Raw genomic sequence first — 9,284 nt, 5'->3', positions numbered from 1 at the left:
CTGTAAAGTTTAATAAGACGTTTTATGTCACTAACAAAGGGAGTATATGGAGCTGTTTGAATTGGATCCCCACACACCCAGCCAATATTGAGCGGAGCATTGCAGCTTGTTTGGATGGGATCCAAAGTTTTGGCTCGCCAACCCACTCTGTCTTTTCCTTTGTACTTTTGCACCAATTCATTGGCGAAACTTGGAGCAGCCAAATCGGCCGCCACCTTTTTGGTGCGTCGGCGACGCCCACGATTTTGGCGTGGCCCTCCTAGGCAACAACCAAACAACCCATACGTAACTAGCCACTTTTAGCAACCACGGTTTTCTAAGCATAAATTACAGACAATAACTATTACAACAACAACAAAAACACTAGGTCAATTTACGAAGCGTTCGTTTTGCCTAGTGATGGCTAGGGTTTACAACTCCCCCCCCCCCAAGCACTACCAGAGAGCCCCGTGGATTCGCCCCCTCCCCCCGCTCTGGCTGCCGCTTCGGTGGCCAGTGGCGGCGAGGAGAGTCCTTATGCCTAGTAGATTAGGTTTAGGGTTTTTAGTCCTCGCAGGGCGGCGTTTGGGCCAATGTCGGCGGTTCTTCATCGAGTAGGTGTTCTAGGCTCCGATCCTCCTCGAATTCGTTCATTTGGACAAAAACGATAGAGCTCCGGTGTAGATTCCTGTTGTCTCCATGGGGCGACGAGGTTAGCGTTTCTTGTTGTGCATGCGCATCGTGCGTGTGCGGCGAAGAGTTATGGTGTCAAGTACCTTGGATCAATTTAAGGGTTCGACGTCGATGACTGCTGCTCCAGGGTGCCGGTCCTTAAGGGCACGTGCACGAAGACTTCCTAACTGTCATTGACAAGGTCAGGCCGACTCCGATAAGGGAGCAGCGACGCATCGACAACTCGTTCTGGTGGTAGTATTAGTTGTTTGGTGGTCTAAGTATCTCGATGTAATTCTCTATAACACTAAGCTCCCTAATTTTAAAGCGCCCACATTCAATTAAGGTTTCCAATTGAAATTAGGTCACCCGATTTTGATTGGGTCAACAATTTCTCAAAGCTTTTTTATTTAATTCTTTTATACTATACACTATGCTTCCTAATTTGTAAGGCCTCATAATTAATTGAGATCTTCAATTTAGACTTGTGTCACCAGATTTTACCCGGGTCAACTAATGTCTCAAGGAACTCTCCTATTCAATTTCTTTAATTCCCTGTCTTCCCTAATTTTAAAACTCTTTTATTCAATTTTGGATTTAATTTATGATTTTGACAGGCCAACGATTTTTCAAACCAATCACCAACAACCGTCATATAAAAACAGATAAATACAACACACCCTCATACCACCTAGAAAAAGAAGTGCAACCATACTGTAGCACAAATATAATACATGTTGTCATTGACGTAGAAATTTCCCCATATAAATATATGTTGGTTAGCGAACAACACAAATATAACCACACCACGAAAGGCCCATCAAATCAACGCATTATAAATAAAAATAAACACAGTCCATCGTCTGCCCCACCCACCAAGCTAAATATTCCACCAAGTCCAAAATATAAGGGGTATTAGTTTTTTGAAAAAGTCAAAAATCTTTAACTTTGACCAAGTTCACACAAAAAACATCAAATTCTTTAATTTTTACAAAGTTCACAACAAAAGATATTGACATCCACGGTATTAAAGAAAAGAGTATGAAAGCTGATTTCATGATGAATCTAATCATACAGATTTGATATTATGGATTTTGGTATTTTTCTCTATGAATTTGATCAAACTTAACAGGTTTAACTTTTCAAAAAAAGTAATACACCTTATATTTTAAAACAGAGCGAGTGATATTTTTTTAAGAAACCCACCAATGGCGCAGCAAAGCGCGTCCAACCATTCTAGTTTCTATTATGTTTGGGATGCTTTGTACTTCTGATGAACTTTTATAAGAAATCCGGTGATTTGTTTGAGAAAAAAACAACACTAATTGTTCGGTTCATTTCAGGAAAATGCCAACCGTAAGTTATCTGTAACCACTGTAAAACAGTATACAAGAACAAATAAACTAAATAAGGCAAATGTGAAAAATCCGACGTCATATTTTAGCATTAATTCCCGAAGATTATTTTTCCAGAAAAACTTAGAACTCCTAAAGATTTAGGGACTATTTAGTTTTAGGCCCAGCAATGCCACATTTTGTCATTAAAATGAAAGCCATAAGTTGGTAAGCCTAAAAAAAATCTTGACACAGTTTTTGAATGTATATGATGTGGAACCGGCTTGCCTAAGGTGTGCCTTGAATAAAACGTCCACCTAAGTTAGTCAGACTTACCTAACCTTAAGTGTGGCAACTTTAGATAAACTTATTACTCTCAAACCAAACAGCCCCAGCTACACACTACTCCAACCTGAGTATATATTGTTTTGATCAAGAAGCCTCGCCACCGTTGGAGAAGTCGGTCCCTCTGCGTCACACGCAACGCAAACCGGCCGAATTTCGTGTTTTGACCCTTTTTGGAAAGAATTTCGGGATCTGACCCCAGTTCGAATTTTTTTTGGGATCTGACCCTTTTGCCTACCGCCGGAGGGCCTGGCGGTAGGATTGCGTGCCCTACCGCCATAGCCTACGGCGGTAGGCCCTTTGACGGCGACTGACGGCCGTTGGCAACCGCTGACGTGGAAAAGGGCCTACCGCCATCCCCTACGATGGTAGGTTATTGGAGCCTACCGCCATACCCTCTGGCGGTAGGGTCCTGTGTTCTGGATAAGGTGAGGAGGGGCTGGATATTCCCCCCTCCTCAACCACTCATTCAGCCCACATCACCTCTCCACCGAGCTCAACTCCCCCCCCCTTCTTTCTTTGAAGCACAAGAGCCTCCCAAATCTCTCTCATTTGTTTGAGATTTTTCCGGTGGATTCTTACCATTTTCATCACTCAAGGTGGCTCTCTCATTTCCCCTCATTTTGATTGGTTGATATCTTTGTTTACTTTGCATTTGCTCATTTGATTGCAAACCCTAGCTCATCATTTTGGTGTGGTCAAATCAATTACTATGATCCATTTAGGTTTATGTTTGTGATTTCCTTACGTATGATGTGCTTAGAATTGCCTGTAGAAAAGTTTGTGTGCCTAGATCTAGTGTTAATCTTAATGTACATAATGGGGATTAGGTTATGCTTAAGAAAGCAATTAAAGCTAAGTTACTTTAATAGCAACTTTTTGAATTGTAGGATGGCACCGTTCGTTTTCTTTGAAACTTCAGCTGAGGCGGCGGCGAACCGTGAACGCGAATTGATTGAGGAAAAGATGAACTTGTGGATCGAAGCCATTGATGCGTTGAATGCGGAGTGTAGGGCCTTTTCATATAATTATTTCAATAAAGACCGTTCCGAAAATTTTATAACAAAGAAGGAGAGGCTAATGAAGAAGCTCAAGACGGGGGAAAAAAATTATAGGCGTAATCTTGCAATGCAAATTACATTGTGTGCGACAACGGCAGAATATGCTGAGATAGACATGGGCAATCATGGTCAGGTCATTGATTGGTTAGTTCGCCAACCATTCTCGTCGGATGAGAACCGTGCATCTCGTTGGGCATGGGTCAAAGAAAGAAATGATGTTATTTGTTGCAACCCGGGACCGTACGCCGCATAGTATTGCATGAGGCTATGTAATCTTTGTCATTTGGACTGTAATGACATGTACCCTATGCTTGGTCGTTGTTTGAACTACTATGACTTGTACCCTTAACATTTGAACTCATTAAGAACTTGGTGTTTTATGTCATATCAAGTAACCGAGTGTTGTACTCTACTTAATTTATTTTATGTTTTTGTTTATGTCATCTTAAACCCGTATATTCATGTAGGATGGACAGTCGATCCATGACTATGAACATAGCGAGTGAGAAGATCATGGAGGAGCGACACCGTTGCTTGAAGAAGGAATGTGAAGCATGGTTGAAGAGTTGTGATGAGGCAAATGCGGCCATGAAGGATTTCAGCAAGTATCACTTTATTGAGGAACCTTCTGATGCTAAGGAGAAAAAAGCATTCTGAAAGCTTGTGAAGGAGAAAGAGAGGATGCTTGATCAGCTGCAAGACCGGGAATATGCTTGCAGACACGCTTTGGCAGTTGAGATTGCATTCACTGCAAGCAAAGAAGAATTCCGTGAGATGGGCTTGAGGAAACCCGGCCAGGTCATAGGATGGGCAATCAAACAGGGCGTGTCAGAGAATCCCGCTCGCCGTGCTGCATGGGCTTGGTTCCGTGAAACGAATGGTGTGTTGGGTCATTGGGCAGGATCCACAGACTTTCAACTGAAGCGTAATCAAGGACGTGACGATCAAATTGAACGTCTGATAAGTATGAGAGATATGTTACCTGTTTAGAAAATATGCCGTTGAGCATGAGTTATTAGTTTCAAACGATGTCATCCGAACCGGGTCATGTTTTAATAAGTTTGAACATTTGTTATTCGTGAATGTAATGAACTATGTTGAGTTGAGTTATGTATGTGCTTGTGAGATGATCATTCTAATATTTGATACAATTGGGTATATTATGCAAACATTCGACACATATGGGGCAAAACAGGGGAGAGGAGGGACCAGACCCTACCGCCACAGGCCATGGCGGTAGGTTGCTGGACCCTACCGCCAGATGCCATGGCGGTACCCTACCGCCAGGGCGCTGGCGTTTCTCGTCACAGAAGGTTTGCCCCCCCTACCGCCATGCAACCTGGCGGTAGGGTCCAGCACCCTACCGCCATGGCCTGTGACGGTAGGGTCTGGTCCTACCGCCAACGGTTTTGGTTTCTTCGTCACAGAAACTTTGCCCCCCCTACCGCCATGCAACCTGGCGGTAGGGTCCAGCACCCTACCGCCATGGCCTGTGGCGGTAGGGTTCTAACTCCGAAAACAGAGCACTTTGTTCTGTTATATCCCACTTCTCTTCGCAGCACAACAATTTTCCAATAAGAATCATGACAAATCCCAGAATACACTAACAAACTAAATTCATTCACAACACATTGCAAACATCTTCACACCAAATTCAATACAAATGGCAAATTCATTCACGACAAGTTGACGACACATGGCTTTTTGCCTTAGTACTACATAGTTCATGATAAATTTGGCATGGCTTCATCCGTTTACATGACGAGTCCACCGAAGGCGAAGGCTTTACTGAGTCATATGGGGCCATTTCCCCTTCCTGTCACGTGCCTCATCCTCCTCTTGTGCCTTGCGAGCTCTTGCAAGCTTTCTTGCCCTCTCCTCCTCACGAGCAAGCTTCGCTTGGCGTGCCCTCTCCTCCTCGCGTTGCTTCCGCTCCATCCTCTCTTTTTGACGACGCTCTTCCTCCAAACCTCTTTGAAACCTTTCTTCGAACAGCCATTGGCGCCTAAAACAATCTTCTAATTGTTCCTTTTGGATATCTTTTGGCACTTCATGATCTATCCAGCTGAAGTACTTGCATAGAGGAGGCGGTGACTGCATATAAACCGGATGTTAGTGATGACACACATTTGAGAGTAACATGTTACTTCTCTAGCATACCGGTGGAAGGTCATAGGCGTTAGTTGGAAGCGCACGATCGCAAGCATAATTGGGGCAAACAAAATATCTCCTTCCTTCGGTCCATGACTTCTTTCGGTCGGTGGACTCCTTCACCTTGCAAACATCTCCACACCAACATGGCGGAATCTTCACATCCTTCTCCTTCACCTTGTCCAAAGATGCGTCCTTCCACTTGTGTGGCATGTCTTCATGGTGAGCACACGGTGGCCTTGTCATGGAACCGGATGAAGCCATGCCCTACAACAAATAAAGATGTTAAGTCTAAATATGAACACATTGACATGTAAAGGGGCAAATATATCAACTCATGCATGAACATATTAAAATTAGTACCATTCACATTATTTAACCATCCGAATTGAGCAACACGTCGATAGGCCTTCCCCTATCAACCCGACGTGTCCTAGAACCACCGGATACACGGCCACGGGCCCCTACAAGGCTAGTCCTTCCTCCACGGCCACGACTCCCTCCAAGGCTAGTCCTTCCTCCACGGCCGCGGCCCCCTCCAATGTTAGCCCTTCCTCCACGGCCACGACCCCCTCCAAGGCTACTGCTCCGTCCACGTGTTTGACTAGTTCCCGTGTTGGTTCTTCGTTTCTTGCATGTCATAACGTTGTGTCCTGTGTCATTGCATTCTCCACAATTGTTGTTTTCCGGTGGCTCCATGAAATGACCACTACCAAATTGCTTCATTCCGGTGTATCCAGCTAGATCATCCATGTCACTCCGGAATCTCTTCTTTCTTCTTCTTCCCCTCATAGGCACCATGAGTGCGGGATCTGGCACAATGTCTGGCCCAACATACTCAGGCCACTGAGGCATCAAGGAAAGGATTGAACCGAGGCGCCCACGTCAACCTTGTTCTTTCCAATGTAAACTCGTGCAACCGCACCATTGTGCCATCGGATACGTTCATGTTTCTCACCCGTGCTGCAGTCATCAAATGCGAGCAAGGCCAATGATACTTGTGTGGCCTCTCACACTGGCACCAACGGTTTTTAAGGCGTACCTCGTAAGCAACTCCACCGTAAGACCTACCGTTCCTTGTTGTCCCACCCGGCTCATCGATTTGATAGATCATTTCTTTTTCATTATATGTGATCACTTGTTGTTTGCCAGACTTGCGCGCTTGATGCAACAACCAATCATGAACCTTTAATGGATAGTCCATCTTTTCCCCAATCCACTTGCCCGTGCTTGCAGAATGCTTTAGGAAGTACTTATTGAGCTTGATGAAAGTGTACTTGAGTATTGCGGTCACCGGCAAGGAACGGACACCCTTCAACACATTGTTGAAGCATTCCACCATGTTGCTTGTCATATCCCCATATCGCATACCTCCTTCATCGTAAGCGCGTGACCACTTTTCCTTCTCTGGAAAGTGCCTAACCAAGAACTCTTTCCCCCTTTGTTCTTCTCCAAAGCCTCGAGGAGTTTATCATATCGGGTCTTGAATGTGGCGGTGTTGAAAGCAACGCAAACAAGGGTAAGGTCTTTGCAAAACTCCTTGCTCTTGCATGCCCGGTAAAAGTTTGCAACAAAGTGTCTCATGCACCAACGGTGTTGAAGCTTTGGAAGACCGGGAATATCAACGTCTATTGCTTTGAGAATCCCATGATGGCGATCCGATATAATACATACCTCTCGTTTGCCTATCACCTTGGTTCTCACATGCCCCATGAACCACTCCCAATTATCATCGTGCTCCGAAGGCACCAAGGCAAATGCCACCGGCAACACGTTATCATTTGAAGAGTGGGCCATCGCCACCATCAATGTGCCCTTGTATTTGCCGGTCAAGAATGTACCATCTATAGACAACACCGGGCGACAATACGTGAATGCCTCAATGCATTGTCCAAAGCTCCAGAAGGCACGACGAAACACTCCGTCAATTGACTCCACCCGATGGCGCATTCCCGGGTTTCAATGAGCAATTGCTGCCAACATCTTGGGGAGAATGTTATATGCGGCCTCATAATCACCATGCAACATCCTAATAGCGTTTGCCTTCGCCATCCATGCCTTCCCGTACTTGACCGGGTGTCCGAATTGTTCCTCAATCGAAGACATGAGAAACTTGACCTTCACGGTTGGATCATGTGCTATTTGATGCAACAATTTATATCCTAGATACTCCGACGTGAGTTGACGGTGTCCTTTGCTTTGGTCGGCCTTGTCCGGGGGTACACACGTGTGAGTGCCAACATGACTCTTCAAGACCCATTGCCCGGTTTCTTTGATTTTTCTACCGCGGACCATCCATTTGCAACCTTCTTTGTCACATTTGACCGTGTACCGAAGTTTTTGATTTGAATGACCAACAACAAACGGCCTATGGTTCCTAATGGCATAGTCAGACAACCATATCTTGAACTCTACCAAAGAACCAAACTTGATGCCTTTCTTCAAATGAGCATTCTCATCCTCATTTTCTGGTCGAGGATCACTGAATTTGGGGCACGACGTTGGCTCGGACAACCATAATCTCATCCCACCATCAACGACTGCATTGTCCGCAAGACTCACATCTCTAAACAAAGGCGGCCCTCTCTCCTTGCCGGTCACCTTCTTGTAGATTTCGTTTTCTTGCGCAGTCAACCCATCCTCATCCAACTCTTCCTCCGGACCCTCGTCATCCGAGTTATACCCACACATACGGTTATAAGGGAGGGTACGGTCCATGTCTTGTTGCCGCACAATGACATCCAAGTTACCAATTGGATTGTAATGGATCTCTTCATTCTCCGAGTAAACATCCTCCTCTAGAGCAATAATAGCATCATCATCAACATGAGGAATAGCATCTTCTTCAACATGAGGAATAACATCATGACGGAGTACTATGGCGCTAGCGTTGATATGATCTTCATTGGGTTGGCTACTTGGTGGTTGGCTAGAAGAATTGGGGACATACACCTCGGCACTGTCATCATGCATGGGGGAGGATGCATTGCGGTTGAGATCAATTTGCAAAGGAGGAGGAGGAGGATCAACCTTTGTGGCAAAGATTTCAAGAGACTTGTCTTGTGATGCGTCTACTTTTTCCTTGTACACATTCCAATGCAATTGGGAGGTGATGAGCATACTCTTTAATCGGGACTTTACTCCCAATCCAACGTCATACCTCCCAATAAGCTTAACCTCGGCATTTGGGTCATTCCAATGTAAGACGCTTCTCACTTGAACTACAAGATCATCAAAGCTTGGACTTGTGTCAAAAACCATAGCCTCTTCCCCTTCATCGTCATTTCCAAGCATAAATGTCGACTTGTCCAAATAATGAACGTTTACGAGCTTATGCATCTAAGAAAATGGGAACAATATAATCAATCCATATATGTCATCCAACCAACACAAATGGACAAATGAACGAAATTTTGCATAACTACTATTCATACTAAAGTTAACCTAACAATTAACCACTAACCCTAACCATAACCCCTAACATAACCAATATAACCCTAACCCCCAACACAACCACCAACATAACCACCCAACATCCCTAACCCTAACCCTAACACCAACCCCTAACATAACCACAACCCTAGCCATAAATGCATCATAAATGCACACAACAACATCAACACCTAGGGTTTGCAATAAATTGACCAAATCAACACAAAACAAAGATCTCAACCAATCAAAAGAAGGAGGAATGGGAGAGGTACCTTGGGTGATGAAAATGCTCCGGATCCACCGATGAAAT

Source organism: Triticum aestivum, chromosome 5B (assembly GCF_018294505.1).
Source record: "Triticum aestivum cultivar Chinese Spring chromosome 5B, IWGSC CS RefSeq v2.1, whole genome shotgun sequence".
NCBI lineage: Eukaryota > Viridiplantae > Streptophyta > Magnoliopsida > Poales > Poaceae > Triticum > Triticum aestivum.
The sequence above is the reverse complement of the archived record's forward strand: the minus strand, read 5'-3'. Positions refer to the sequence as shown.